The sequence below is a fragment of the Phalangium opilio genome, unplaced genomic scaffold, assembly GCF_054372755.1.
Source record: "Phalangium opilio isolate 3A_F unplaced genomic scaffold, DU_Popi_V2 ptg000024l_1, whole genome shotgun sequence".
Lineage (NCBI taxonomy): Eukaryota > Metazoa > Arthropoda > Arachnida > Opiliones > Phalangiidae > Phalangium > Phalangium opilio.
The window spans coordinates 6,493,709-6,509,952 of record NW_028324155.1 but is presented as its reverse complement, the minus strand read 5'-3'; the positions used below and the strand labels follow the sequence as shown (position 1 = coordinate 6,509,952).

The following is a 16,244-nucleotide window of genomic DNA, read 5'->3' as shown; positions in this document are numbered from 1 at the left end:
CACTTGGCTCAGGGACCTTCTCTCTCTCCCTATCCCCCCTCTCTTCTTTTATAAAGATTCTTTAGTCGTACGACCCCTTTTGTCGTTGTTCCAAGCAAACTGACGACTGCCCCTTCGCTTTTATACTTGGATCTCCTCCGGCTTTCTCTCTTTACACTTTTTTTCACCCAAAAACCTTTGTTTTTTTCGGGGGTGGCGGGAGATGGAATGGCTTGTTGAAAACAACGGGTCGGTCTAACGCCTCCTTTGGTCAACTAGTTTCGTATATATACCTGTAGGCGACTTTGTTCGGTTTACTCTCAGCGCAATAATATTTTTCTGCGATTTTCCCTTGATAGTTTAATTCAAAACATCCGGTTGTATCGTATAGTGGTACTCCTAGTTTAGGATTAATCAATCTGAAATAAGAATACAAGAAATTTTATAGTATTTCACTGTCAAACAATTCTTTAAAGTATCGCGTCTATCTATTTCTAAGCGATAAAAAAACTTCCAAAAAAAAAAAATAAATAAATAAAATACTAATAAAACTACCAAATATTTGCCAGTTTCTAACTAAAATCTACAGTGAATTTATTTACTTTTTATCAAAAATCACATCGTGTGAACCAGCCTTTAAGACTTATAACTAAACCAACGTAGTATTTTCAGATATTCTTTAAAATTGTTCTGTTAATAACAAAATATTTGTAGTGATGTAAGTGAAACACTCTCACTCTGTATCTCTAAAAAAATTGTCCTATAATCAATATGGAATTCGTATCGAATTTCAACCGATGTCAATGCGTATCGGCAACTATCGGTGTAAATGTCAAGCGCGATATGCATGAGGGGGGAAAACGAGACGGAAAAAAAGAAAATACGAAATCAGAGAAGAGTCTATTATATTTTCGTGTCGGGCTATACATAAGGCGTTAATATTAATTTTCCACTCTGTCGTTTTTTTTCTGGCACCGCGACCAAACCTCCTTCCAACCGCGACATGTCACGCGGGGGAGTGTGTAAGAGACAAGAGACAAGACACGATGCAAGGAGTCTTCGTGAAGACCGGAGTCGAAATTGTAACATAATTTCCATCGCTATTTTACAAATCTACATATCCCTTAATTATTTCTCCATGGGGGGAATACTCAAAAGTATAATAGTTGTATGACAGGGCAGTGACATTTTTGACCTCTGGACTCTCTAAATGTTCAAAACAGTCAAGTATAAAAAAGTGCCGTCAAAGTTTTCCCCGATATTGAAAGTATTCTCGAGGTTTCTAGAGAGAATAAGCTCTTTTTGCCTAAACCTAACACTTTACTGTGTAGAATGTTATATATCTAACGTTATGATGATCATTCTCGTCTTTGAGTCTAAAATAATTCTTGGAATTACGTATTGGTCACTTGTATATAACGAAAAATCTCCCTCGTGTAAATTTCACCTTGGCGTGGGATTATAGACAGGTGATGCTTTGGATTAACACACCTCCTTCCTCTGTATACAGTGTTTGTAACTATTGTACTCTTACACTGCAGTGTGTGTATACGTTGTTTTTACGGTTTTTTAATGACCGCAGAGTGATAATATCTAATTTAGCCAGGAAATTTTAAAACTTTAGGGGTTATTAAAGGAAAGATAAAAAAGGTTTAATATATACCTACATTGATTTAATTCATGGTCTCAAAATAAAAATTGTTAAGCCTAAATGTTTACAAAACATTTTGCACAGAAAATTTTGTATAAACCTAATTCAAAGTAAATTTTCCATAGAATACTTAAGCCTGATTCAAAGTAAATTTTCCATAGAATACTTAAGCCTGATTCAAAGTAAATTTTCCATAGAATACTTAAGCCTGATTCAAAGTAAATTTTCCATAGAATACTTAAGCCTGATTCAAAGTAAATTTTCCATAGAATACTTAAGCCTGATTCAAAGTAAATTTTCCATAAAATACTTAAGGCTGATTCAAAGTAAATTTTCCATAGAATACTTAAGCCTGATTCAAAGTAAATTTTCCATTGAATACTTAAGCCTGATTCAAAGTAAATTTTCCATAGAATACTTAAGCCTGATTCAAAGTAAATTTTCCATAGAATACTTAAGCCTGATTCAAAGTAAATTTTCCATAGAATACTTAAGCCTGATTCAAAGTAAATTTTCCATAGAATACTTAAGCCTGATTCAAAGTAAATTTTCCATAGAATACTTAAGCCTGATTCAAAGTAAATTTTCCATAGAATACTTAAGCCTGATTCAAAGTAAATTTTCCATAAAATACTTAAGGCTGATTCAAAGTAAATTTTCCATAGAATACTTAAGCCTGATTCAAAGTAAATTTTCCATTGAATACTTAAGCCTGATTCAAAGTAAATTTTCCATTGAATACTTAAGCCTGATTCAAAGTAAATTTTCCATTGAATACTTAAGCCTGATTCAAAGTAAATTTTCCATTGAATACTTAAGCCTGATTCAAAGTAAATTTTCCATTGAATACTTAAGTCTAATTCAAACTAAATTTTATACAAAATACCTAAGCCTGATTCAAAGTAAATTTTCCATTGAATACTTAAGTCTAATTCAAACTAAATTTTATACAAAATACCTAAGCCTAATTCGAACTAAATTTTATACAAAATACCTAAGCCTAAATGAAACTAAAATTTAATACAAAATATCTAAGCCTAATTTTACACAAAATAGCTAAACTTGTAACTCAAATTTTACGTTATTCTTATTCCCATATACCGTTTTCATCTTCTCTTTAGACAAAAATGTAAATTGGTTTCATAATTATAGCTTTTAAATCGGTGTTGGTATATCCTTCTCTCGATCCTTTTCCTTTTTCTGGGCCGTAATATCCCAAATTATGTAAAATTATTCTAGTTATTATTTAACGTATAACGACTTGGTCAAACCCCAAGGAGGGTCCCCGCATCAGGTACACGTATTATTTTTCATGAATATTAGTTTACAAAACACGAAGAGGTGGAATTAATTTAAATATATATTTTTGGGAGGGAAGAATTATTCAGTTCTTCTTCTCTCCGTTATGGATATTAAATATTTTAAGACTCGACTTCAAAACCCAATTCATTCCAAGCCAGGTTTCTCTCTCAATATTTTCCCACAAAAGTCATCAAATATTTAAGAGCAATTTATATGGTATATATAGCAATAAATCCTAAGCGATGTCTCCCTCTCTCTATGATTTCCATGATACGTGTTTAAATATGAATTGAGTTATTTAGTATTAAACTTTGTTACAAACGTACGTCTTAATTTTTGAAATACCTGTAAGGTATTAATTTACGTTTGTCTTTAGCGGGAACTATATACATGATGAATAAATTTAATTTAGTGTTCCAAATTATGCAAATTTCCATGGCTCACTTTAAAAATCTACGAAAATTGAACCAGAAATATAATTCGTATTAAGACAAAGTTTAAGTAGAAAAAGTCTGGTACGTTTTATGCAAAGAGTATACAAAATTAAAATATATTATTGTTTTAAATTTGGCGCTCTAAATTAATGTTGTACGTAATACTACGTGGCTGGGAATACAACAGGGCTTCATCTAATAGATATAGTGCTCATATTCATTAGTTAATAAGAGGATCTATTTAAGAGAAATTAATTATTTTTAATTTAATTTTTTATTTTTTCAATCTTTGGAAAAAAAATATTTTATTTAAAAAAAAAATAATTTCAACAATAGAAATTTAAAAAAAAAACTTTCGTAAAAAATTGTTTTCCCCTAGCTAGGCTACATTTGGAATTTTCTATCGCTATAAGTATAGAGTTTAAAGGTCAGACATGGTAATTACGGGGTATTCTAAAATCCATTCTCTAGTATTTATTTCGTCTGACGTCTATCAGGGCTTCTCTCTTTTCCCCGCGATAATTTTCAAGAGAAACATACATTCCTGTACCGCCCCGTTTACCGTTCTGCTCTCGAAGCCAGCAAGCTTTTTAACTCTTTGACAATTGAATATAAAAAATGTTTTATTCGACAGGTAGACCGTATGGGTGTTGCTACTGTGTAACAATAGGGAGAGTGCTGCATTCTCTATATGGATATACCCCCTTATAAACGGTCGAGCGGCTTCTCTCTCTTCAAGATAACTTTCGTTAAGTATAGGGTTCAAGACATACATGCGCTACCTACCTCTCCCCGTGCATACCGATTGCTATCTGTAATGTTTTGAATTTTGACGGTATACCTGTATCATACTCCAGTTTTTGAGGGGTTTTTGTCCTTTGTTGTGAGCGACTTTACCGTTATTTGAGTAAATGGGAAAGGACCCAGGCTAGATTTTGTTGGCACTCTTTTAATACAAGTGCATGACTATTTCAAACTGAAATTAAGTATACGAGGAATTAAATACCAATTCCAGATTTAATAATCTGATTTTTGAAGGTCCCTTTTTAAATTCCCTAAATCTTCCAGGTTTTCTATGACCTATAGGTTAACCCTGATATATGTAAACAACCTATTGCACATGACTAAAAATTAAAACCTGTTTGTTTTAGCGTACCATCATAAAATTTAACCATAAACATACCCACACTCGGTACTAGCTCTATGATTGTAAACATAAATTTGTTTACCATTTTCATATGTTTACCAGGATATTCATAGATTACGAAATTAAAAACATACATTTTACCTGTACGCAATTAAAATAAATAAACAAACATATGCCCCATTCATTACCTCCTAGTTATATTTACCGACTTTGAAGTTGGGTATTCTATATCTTACCAATCTCAATGTTAAGTATACGCGATCCTTTCCGATCAATTTTGCTTTCAAGTAACGATTTGCTTGGAAATTTTACTCGATGAAGGATGAGATTTAAGTGAAGAGAATAGCTGTATACCCCTTTGTGTTGAAACCATCTTCAGTTGAACCCCAAAAAACATACCCGCGAATAACATGCGCCAAAGACTTTCAACTAACAACTCCGGCCTGTTAACCAGTTTTTTTATTTTTTTATTTTCGGCGAACCCATCTTTCTTTTCGTTTCGTATACCCTTCTGTTCTTTCTCTGGCAGTAGACAAATAATCTACCCTAAGGAGAAGCTTTAAGTCACGTCCATCTATGTGCACCGGAAGTCATTTTGAATCACTCTTAAAGAGTCCCGAGTAATTTTCTTTTACATATCAAAACTAAAACAAGTTTCGAGTTTAAGCCTTGTTCTTAGTGTTTTCCGAGTTCAATGAAAACTATAGAGTTTCCCGTACATGTCCTTATGGAGTACATTTGGTCTATTCTTCATCTAAGAGTCGTATCTCTTCTCGCGAGAAAGTGAAGCCCTTGTGGCCTCTTTTCGAGATTCATAAATTAGACATTAATCATTATGTAAGCCAGAGAGAAACAATCATTTCCCCCCAAAAGTCTCTCGCACGATATTTCTCTCTCTTTCTCCCTATCCTACCTACCTCTTCTTCTTCCTCTCCCAAATTCTCCCATTGCAAAAAGTCGTGAATGTTCGAGTCGTGACTTACGTTCGACCCCCGGTTAGCTTTGTGGCAGCCAAAAGAGGAAAACAGTCCGAGGAAGGAGGAGGGAGAGAGAGACCAGAGAAACAAACTGTTCTTGGATCCATGTATTTGAAAAACTTGAATTGAAACTAGCAGCTCGTGTTTTTAAATGCAGAAACAATCTTTAACCGCGTCATGTTGTTAATGTTTCGCATTCGTAATTGGTACATGGTGTTTTAAAAACCGTTAAAATGTTCTAAAATTGGGTGGTAAACCTTCATTTTAACATATTATTTGAGATTCTCAACTTATTTTCATGAATTGTCTCTGATTTTATCTTTGAACTCTGTACTTAATCAAGAGTTAATGATGTATTTAAATAACTAATGATGTTTCCGCTTATTTTTATAATCTAAACACGTGTCATCCTATGATGGCATTCGCGATACAATCATGATAAACTTACTATTCTTAAATTTAGAATATAGAACTAAAGGAACGCTGGGAAAAAATACCAAAACATAAAAATACTTACGTACGAGTGAATGAATGAATTTTCGTTTTAAACCGCGAAAGCTCCTCGTATATAGTTTGGTTAAAACTTTATGAAATGGCAGTTGCGATAAAATGGTTGCAAACACCGCCGCGACCGGAAGCAGACATTAACTTACGACTCTGTATTTTTCCACGCGGTATTGCTGGATATTTTTTAGCGGATCGCTTGTTCTGTTCACTCGCTGCTCTCGCTGGAGCACATGTTGTTTAAAAAGTTTCCCGCGTTCGCGAGCGCGTGGTGGTACGTACATACACTCTCGCGCTCTCCGTGATTGACGTTAGCTCGCGTGATCGCTCGCGAAGTGGTTGCTGCCAACCTTTTTTTAATCCTCTGGGTTCTATATATCAAAAGGTACCCAACAAGAATTTATTAATATCTATCCACGAATATTGAATGAAAAACATATACTTAAGGAACCTTATTACCATAACAGATAGATTATGAATTAAAATACGTAATACGTAATTAATAATTTTGATATTAGGTAATGTAAATATTTGATACGTTTAAAAGAAAGACATTAATGATCGATACGATATTCCTGGGGGATTTAGGTATAGATTCACGGACCGCTGTACAACAGCAGCCGGCTGAGGGCCGCTAGATGAGAAGTTTTCGAATCTCCAGGTATACTAGCTAGCTAGCTGCGGTCCTAAAAACAATAGAATGCCGTTGTCACGATCGAGGTGCGGCGGCAACGGCCAAAAGGTTTTTCTCTCTTACGTTATCCCCTATCGGAAAAGGGCCCTTCTCTCTTTCTCTCTCTCAACTCTCACACACTCCTCCTGGTTCAAGATTGCGTAATAACAAGCGGCGGATTAACCGGGTATCCATCTACGTACGTGGCTTGAATTCATCCACGATTTCCCCTATAATATTTTTTTGAATCACGCGCTCGATCTGGTTAAGTTTGGTTTTTGGGCGATAATAGAGAGTTTAAGAAACTGGCATCAGAAATGCCTTCAGATTTTTTCTGTTTAAATAAAATTGGCAATTATGAAACTTGTATACGAGTTAAGGCTTATTTGAAATGAAATGTAAAAAACACGTGGGCTTGTGATATGTCTCGTGCTAGACTTTGTCAGGTCTTACATCAAAAGCGCGAGACGTTTTCGGTTAATTTCTTAAACTGCTTAATATTCTCAGTTTGAACTGTGTATCAAAACTCGCTACTGTTATATTGTTGAGTCAGGTCTGGGTTTTCCGAGCGTTGTGGTAACGCAACTACTAAACTTTTAACTATATAGACAGGCATGTAAAGCAAAACAGACTTTCTAAAAGGGTGGGTTTGTCGTTGAAAGTTTCGCAACATGCACAGGTATACTTTTTTTTTATTAAACGATGTACAGTTACAGTTTTAAAGTCCTTTAAACCGTCTATTTAACTAAAACCAACAATTTTACTAGAATAGCCCAGTGTTATTTAATTTTGTAAAGCCCGCATTATGGAAGTCTCTAGCCTATAGCTTTCTTATAGTTCTGTTGTAACTTGTAAAACTATTCACCAAGGTCAAAACGTGGTGCTAGGTTATTTTTTTTTTCAAGCTGTTTACTTGGTGGTTAACGTATGCGTATTTACTTCCAGTGAAAAGAAATCTTTATACGTGAGTTTATTTAGGTCAGTGGTGGTGCCAGGTATACCGCTTGTTAATTTGAACCCACCTTTTACCTAGCTTTTCTCATAACCTATATAGTTATAATAATATGATAAAATAAAGCTTACCAAGCTCTTTATCGGCAATTTTTGAAATATAATAAAATGTCAACTGTAGATAGTCATAAAACAATGAAATTAGTTAAGAGAATAAGTACTCGAGTAACTAAGTACTATTCACGCGTAAATGAGAAGCGATTTAACAGTGCTAGTTAATTTAAACTCTGTTTTGTCTTTATATAAAACTTGTTTTCTAAATATTTTGGCTAAACAGGTAGATTCGTGGTATGCAGTTGCGTGTTTCAAGTGTTTTAAATTAAAACTTCAAAACACTCTTTGCGGTTATATTTATTTTTTTTTTATTTTCGTAACGCCTAGATTTTTGAAACTGAGTTTTGAGTTGCCTTTGGTATGTTTGTTAGTTTCTTTGTGGGTGTGTTTGTTTGTGTGCAGATCCGATACACGAAACCATAGCTCTGCTACTACAAACTTTCTCGTGACGTCACACCCTCCTATCTCTTACCTTGGCTTTGGGACCAGGCGCCTTCCTATTCTAACTGCAGGATATACTGCATTCTCTAATCCGAAATTTTATTAAATTCTATAAGGTCATAGTGCTACGCTATATACCACACGTAGACATAAGAATACCAAATCGTAATGTTACTTGTTTAAATCCCATTCATTTTTGTAGCAGTCATTTTCCCCGTTGTCAAATGCAACGTGTATACGCGATGTCGTATATATAAAGAGAGATGTTAATCTCTTCGGTATAAGGGTATATAATGTTCTGGCGTCAGAGGACGTTGCCGGTAAACGAACCACCACCATGATTTAATCCCTCGTTATTTAACGCGGGTGACGTTTTTGGCTTAGCGTCAATCCTATTGTCAACTATAGCTTTTATTAAATCTTTTGACGTACCTGATGTTTTACCAACTTAAAACTGGCTGCGCGATACGTGTGCCAGGCTGATTTTTAATTTTTATTATTTATGTTTTATTTGATACTTTCGCGTTGTTTAGAGTTTAGTACTTGAGTTAATACTAAAAGCTAATAATGACGTTGAATAATGAAAGATGAAGGTGCTATTTTCGATTAGGATTAATTCTGGATGTGTGAATTGAACATTATTTGGTCTAATTTGAAAACGTTTCTAAGCCTATTTTGAAACATTTTCAAATTATTAAATTTTTTTAAAAAAAAAGGATCACATGACGTGAGGTTTTGAAGATTTGAAAAGTTAAATAAAATTAACGAAAATGTTTTTTATTTAAGATTGATTAATGATTTCAATATAAATCGATTCAAAATTGTTTTTCTGACAATTTCTTTCTCACTTAAATTCAAATAAACTACGTCATTAAAAACCACAAAATCATTTAAATATTTATAATATTGTAAAGGAAAAAATTGTAAATTATCGATCGGTGTGATTAAAGGATTATCACTTTGCGTAATTATGATAAACACGGCTATTAACTGGAAATTGATCATACGATTAATATCCGTATCTCCGATAGACATCTTGACATTCATTTAATAACAAATAATTATTGTTGGCAATAAAAGTCCCGAACAATTAGCACGCGATAGAAAATGAATTAAACACCATTATCGTCATCAATATTCAGTAACCTCCAATTATTAAAAAAAAATATATATATAAAATGATTAAACGGCTTATATTTTTCCTTATGATTTTGATATTAATCTGTAGAATTTGAAGGTAATTTTTCGAGGGTCTTTGAGGTCTTCGTGGCCAAGGGGGGAAGTGGGGAGAGGGGTACACTTCACACTCGTGTATCGTGGTAGCCCTCAAAGCGAGAGGTCAATCCTCAAGCCACTTATTAAATGCCGCTCTCGTAGATTTCCCGGACTAAATTATAGGGGTTTCCATCAAATATCAAACCACCGCAGACGGTATACCTCCCTTATGAGGAAAATATGCTTGTATGTTTTCTGTTTGAATCCCATGCACCATCCTAGGAACTTTAGTGTTTACAATTATTTTTAGCTTTACTCTATAAATAAGTGTACATTTTCTACGAAGTCGTTTCAAATTTTCGTCTTACAATAGGAAACCATATTGGCAAGGCGTAACCGTGAATAGTTAAGTGTAATTCGCCGTAATTATTCCGCGGTCGTTTAAGGAAATGTACTAGAAAACACGTAGGTAGGTGGTTGCCACCAAGAACAACGAAAAAAAAAAACACCTTATTTCCAATTTCCTCAAAATTTAAGAAGACAGTCTGGCGCGCGCGCGCGCTCCATTTTACCTAGAAACTTAATAGTTTTAATCGGATTCATTTCGAAATAATTATTTTACCGCCCTGAACTTGAGACTTCATTTTTTGGAATGTCTCTACCCAGAATCCATTGGGCGCAATAGATAGTTTAAGAAAATATACGAAAGCCTTGTAGGACCCTTAAAAGCCTAATTCCAAAATAAATAAATAAATAAATAAATAAATAAATAAAAACTTGCGAACACTTTTCTCTCGCGCCAAACTTGAACGCTCTCGTGACGTGAATTTCTTAAACTGCCTAATTTCGCGGAATAAATTTCTTCTAGAAAATAATCAAAATATTGATCGAAGATCTATGTAACTCGAACCCTTTAAAATTTGTTTGATCCTTTGACCCTCGTATAGTTACATACGCGTCCCGTCATTAAGTATTACAGGATAAAGATCTCGGTTCAACCCCACGGGTTATGATTTAGTTTCCTATGGCTGATTTTAGTTTTAGAAAGACTGAGCGGGAAACGTGAGACATGATCATGATGGGTGCATTCTAAAAATTTTGGGGGACCCATACCAGTTTTTCCCACGTCGTGCGAAATAATCGCCTTTTTGGATCAGTAGTCGGACGTGATGACGCGACGCTGGGGGTGCGCACCTCGGAAATGGATGTGAGGTCTTTAACAAACCCGCGTTATTTTCAAAATGGTCCATGGTCACCCCTCGTGTGACGTATTTATATCTTATCTCGCGGTGTTTACGCTTCGTGTAACCAGTAAATGTAACTGATACGGCCACCGCTATACCGAAGTTGTCGCCCTTATGCTACGCTATATGGGTGTTGTTTTTAAATGGAGGGTCACCATCTTTAGACTCCCTGATGTGACCTTTTTGAAGCAGACGATAAACTAGATAATGCATGGGCCTATTGGCTGGCTACTTACAAAGCTATTTAAATCGTCTTTAAATATTAACAGATAAGTTTATGAAGGAATGAAAGCATAGCTTCGTGCAAATGCTAAGCCTAAATTTAAACATTAGGCTAAATAACTTTAGGCTTATCCAATATCTCAATTTAAATGTTAGTGTCCGTTGTTTTAGCAGCCTTAACTTAAAACCTTTTAACTTTCAATAAAAACAAAACCTGCTACTTAAAAATCTCAACATGCACTATCAATAAATCCTTGTCAATAAACATTTTTTAATTTTTTTTTTCTTTTCAAAAATCAAAAACGTCGCCTCGTGAATTGGCAGCAAATTTAAAACAAACCAGTTTTCCATAGAGATTTTGCAAAATATAACTCCGATATATTTTAAAATTTTTTTTTGAATGTCCATCCAAATATTCGGCCAAAGGGTATGTACATAATAATCGTGCCTTGATTTTATAATCTTGTCTGTGCTGTGCGTGAACCTAAATAGTCCCACAATTCCTTTCGTGCGTAAAACTTAAAAATTTATCTAGTAGGATAAGTATAAAAATTTTAAGAAAAAAAAAGAAACTTAAGAATTTTTCTTAATCTTTCTGTTGGAGATGCGGTTTGTTTTTTGGGAAATCGAGCCCTGGAGGGTTCGAAGGATGAAAAATATATTCTGTTCTGATTTCCTTGTCAGAAGCGATTTTGGAAGATTTGCACTTGCCTAACAACACGTGTATAACCTCGAACCAAGTTGGGTTTTCTTTCTTTAATACCTTACCTTACCTTTCATATCAATAATTTATTCAGTTTACTCAATAATATTAATTCAACTGATTGGAATTACTTAAATCAGGAATTAATTTGTTTAAAAGAAGTAGGAATGAATGTCTAGAGGATGGAGATGTTCATTGGAAAGCTGTTGTGACGTCACACCCTAGGCGACAGTGTTTATTCATTCCTGATTTTTTTTAAATAACTTAATTCCCTCTTCATTAATTTTGATTTTAGCAGTTTAATTTCTTGATTATTCATGATATAATTGAATAAACGCCGTCCCGTCTTTTCGATATAAATTTTTTTAATGGTAGGCAGTAGACCTTCGTGGTCTATTTCAAATCATGTATCGCCTATTAAGTTCGACAGAAAATGATAAGGATCGAAGTTATAGAGTCACGATTTAATACCAAATTATGGGTTTTATCCAGAATGAAATCCGCGAATGGGTAATTTAACGCTAACATTATTGTAACGCGTTGATCAATGCAAGGCGGACTTAACGTTTAATAGAACTGTATATGACGTAGCATACGTCATTGCTTATTAATAGAGGGAAAGGTGTTTCAAGCCACGCCTTTTATGAAGTTAAAGGAATTTAGTTTATAGTTACGGTGTTGTAATTTTTTATATTTTACTAAATTTTCATTCATAATCGTTTGCAGGATATTAGAAGGTACTGTACGTTCAATGTTTTATATACAATCCGCGGATATTTAGGCCCTTAAGGCTTGAATTGTTATAGAAGAGTTCAAATTTTATTTTGAAATAATAATATATTCATGAATTCAAGTAGGAAATATTATCTAGTTTAATAAATAATCCGAGTTTAATTTAAGTCGACTATACACCATTAACGATAATTTTGGATCGATTATCGGTCAGCGATATTCAAAAACATTCCTATTGTTTTTCTAAAGTATACTCGAGTATACTAGACTCTTTGAATATAATGTATTTAGGAAAATTTTAGTTTCTTGTCGGCAAAGGATCAAAAGAAATTAGGAAAATAATATTTTCCGCCCAAGCTACAATGTCTCGCGCGGGAAAAACATTGTTTTTCGGCACCCTAGAGTGCGCACTCTATATATTTCCTAGGAAACCCCTCAATATTGTCGGGAAAGTTGTCTGCTATACCTGTAGGAAGATACTTCAAGTTAGGCCTAGCTATAGCGCTTTTATTTTTTTATTTTAAGAAATAACTAAAAAAATGGACTTCAACACGCCCACTGAATATGCCTGTGATGTTTTTTTAAAGATCTGTCTACGGGTTCTAGTTGTAGTCAGTGTCTAACTTCTTTTTCTTAAGCCTTGGCGAGTTGGCCTGGTAACTGGTATGCCCCGGGAGGTCCTCCATGAGTATACCACGTTCCTGGGATGGATAGCCCTTATATAGTGTATGTGTGTGTGTGCTATTTTAGCTGACGACCCTTGTAGGGTCTATCTAGTATGTACTTCTCGAAGGTGAAGATCTATCCCGCTGCGTATACATCGGCTCTCTCTCTCTCTCTAGAAAACTTGGAGAAAAGCGCCCCCAGCTTCGAAAACTTCTCTTATTCTTCAAGATATTCCATCTTCCTTCTTTTGACTTTTAAAGGACTTCGCTTTCGAACCAAGTTTGGCGTAGGTTACGAAATTACGGATAGTGTAGTAGATTTGAATAGATCATTTCGACGCATATCGCAGGCATGCCAAAAGAAATGGATGGCAGAGTTTTATTCTTGAGGTGCAGCGATGATTCTTAGAAACGTGGGAGGAGCTTTATTGACGTCACTATAGTTCCAAAAAACTTACTGGATTACCCGCCCACATCACTAAGTGTCAATTTTAGCCGAGAGAGAGAGAGAGAAATTCTCGGTTTTTCTTTCATTTTTCCCCCTGAAGAAAGCCAGAACTTCATTTTTTGAAGATGGGTGAGGGTACAGTACTTATTATGACTCTAGCCGACTTGTTATTACCTGTGGCCAGTCGTGGTCGTGGCTTGGCGGCAAGAAAATGTCAGAGGGGGATTGTGGGAGCTGGAAGAGGTTGGTTAGGCTATCTTCGTGCGGTTTTTTTCTTGTCTTGTGTTTAGACTTAAGGCAACGAACCGCCGATCCGTGTTTTAATAATAGTTTCTCCATTGAGTTTTTACGACGTGTTAAAAAATGATCTCCGCATTTTTTTTCTTCTTCTTCTTTTCTTTTTAGTTTATAGTTTGAGATTTTTACGTATCAATAAATTCCCGTCACTTTTGCTACTCGCTACTAGGCTACTTGCTTTCCAATGAAATTTATGTGAGAACGAAAGCCACGACCGACTTCGTTCGGTTAAATTGTGTAATATTGATTATCTTATATATACGGAGGGGTTTTTCCATTTTACCTGCCTGAACAGTCTTAAATTATTGACTTAGGAGTGGGATCATTATCTACCTATAAAGGTGCATGTACTCTCATCAGAAGCACTCGCTAATTAAGTAGGTGTAATTCAAGTTCAATTAGAAGTAATTATATCAAATTGAATAAGTCGACGTTGTCGGGTATAGCCTTAACTAGACGTTGTTTATCAGGAACTTGAGACTTTTATAGATATAGAATTTATTTTGGAAATTACTTTGGAGTAATTCATCTGTTTCTATATTCTATATTGTACAACAAGCTCACTCTCTACCATAAAATTCCAACGTTAAAAATTCAAATCTTATTTCACTTTCAATTTATCTTGGATGCAGGAACTAAGTTGAACCGGGGAGAAAATATATCCCTAATGACTGAAACGTAAAATTCTCGCCAAGTTCTTCTCCCAGTCCCATAGGCTTAGCTCATTCTTTTTCAATCCCAAAGTTAATCTTTCTTTTTTTATATATACCGAACATAGAGTGACGTACGTTGCTTCCTTCTCTTTTCTCTGAAACGAAACTTTTCACTAAGCCTTAACAAAAAAGTTTGGTAATATAAAAAAGGAGTCTTATATATATACGGTATTTCTCCTCCTTCCTTCTGGAGTCATGCACTCTCTGGTAAGATCTGCAAAAGCTAGCTAGGCCTTGGTGTTAGCGAAGCCTCGGCCGTTGTCGTTGGTGTAAGACTAGACATGATTGATGGCTCGAGAAACTGACAAAACACGAAAGTTATCAGAAAAGTCGCCTTGTAATTACCTCGCGCAGTTTCTCCTTCGTCTTCTTCTTCCTCTTCTCCATCTTTTCTCTCTCTCCATCCCATCTTCGCTCCTCCTTAGTCTCTCTCTTATTCTTTTCTTCCCTTCTATAACTCTTCTAAACTAAAAAGAAACAGAATGAAGTGCCAGAGTCAAAGGGGACAGACGCCATATACCCAAATGTTTCTTTTGCCCAAGGAGGATCTACGTATAAGAGATGAAATCCTGGCTTATGTTACTCATTCGTATGTTTAACTGCCTTCTCCCGCTTTTAAATCCTCCCCTGTTTTCTGATTGCGTACTTTTAAGATGGAAATGTGGAGACGGCCCCTGATGGCGTCTGGTCCACGAGTATAATAATAAGAAAGTGAAAAGGAAACTATATGGTGTTTGGGATAGGCCTGGATCTTATATAGCCAAAATTTCCCTGGTGTTTTCAACTACATTTTTTTTCTCGTTACTTTCTTTCCTTCATGCCAGTGTATTTATTCTCCCCCTTTTTGAGAGTTGGATATTTTGGATCAGAGAGAAAGGAGCTATAGTGATGACGGGGGAATTTCAGTTTAAGAAAGCCGATTGTCAGCAATCGTTGATGAGCGCATCGGGAGAAGAAAAAAATGTTTTTTAGACTTCAACAAAAGGTGGTGTAGACATACAAAGCATTACGTCAGGGATTTATTCAATATTCTTTTGCGTTAAATTGCAAGCTTCTATATGATCATTTTCTTCATGGCAAAGTCTTGACAAGTTTCTAGACAGTCTCTTATATTTTCCCCCCAAATTCTTGGTAGTAAACAGTGTCTAATAGATAACGGTAGAAAGAGTTATTAGGCATTTGAGGAACAGGGTTCGGGGCTAGACTTCCCCGCCCTTTTAAGGGTCTAACAAGCATGTAGGAAGGCGTGGGTACAATGTTCTTCATTGATGAGGTCTCTCTCTACTCATTTAGTTTGGTCGGGAATAGATGAGATGTCTCTATAGGAATGTTTCATCGTAAGTATGGAGTGTAAGATGAGTTTAAAATTATAGCAGTGTGGGTTTATACACGGTGCAACGATGAGTTGATCAATAATGGGGACAGATTAGCCATCACTTACTGGCCGACTAACTCTCTTTCTCGGAGACAAGGGCAAGGGTATTTTCTATCCATTTTCCAACCCCGAATGAAGCTAAAGACATATTTGCAACTCCTTCCAGTCAACTTTTATTTCCCGATGCGTGTGCCAAGGGTTAACGTGCCATTTTTAACTGACAAATCTGGGTTAAAAATGACGCGTCGTCTGCTTCAGAGTAAAAAAATATTGAAACGTTTCTACTGAAGCAGACGGTGCTGGTGATAAGGTGGATTGCAAACCCCGCGTTAGGCTTTATTCGGGGATGTTAATTGGACGATACTAAAGTAGGATCCTCTTCAAAACTCGATGGCGGGTAAAAGTTTCGTTTTCGTTGTTATACGTTCCCCCTTCCCATGCAGGGCCAGATCCTTGA

The 16,244-nt window shown here is 35.3% G+C and overlaps 2 long non-coding RNA genes across 3 annotated transcripts in view; one reads left to right on the top strand and one right to left on the bottom strand.

Moving 5' to 3' along the window:
• LOC149692483 (uncharacterized) overlaps positions 1-16,244 on the top strand; it is a 54,973-nt gene that overhangs the window by 5,832 nt on the left and 32,897 nt on the right. The window lies entirely within an intron of this gene.
• On the bottom strand, positions 203-15,216 carry LOC149692484 (uncharacterized). The gene is made up of 2 exons (XR_016382694.1): positions 14,758-15,216; positions 203-398 (listed from the first exon to the last, which is right to left on the bottom strand). It is a non-coding gene; the product is annotated as an uncharacterized LOC149692484 (long non-coding RNA).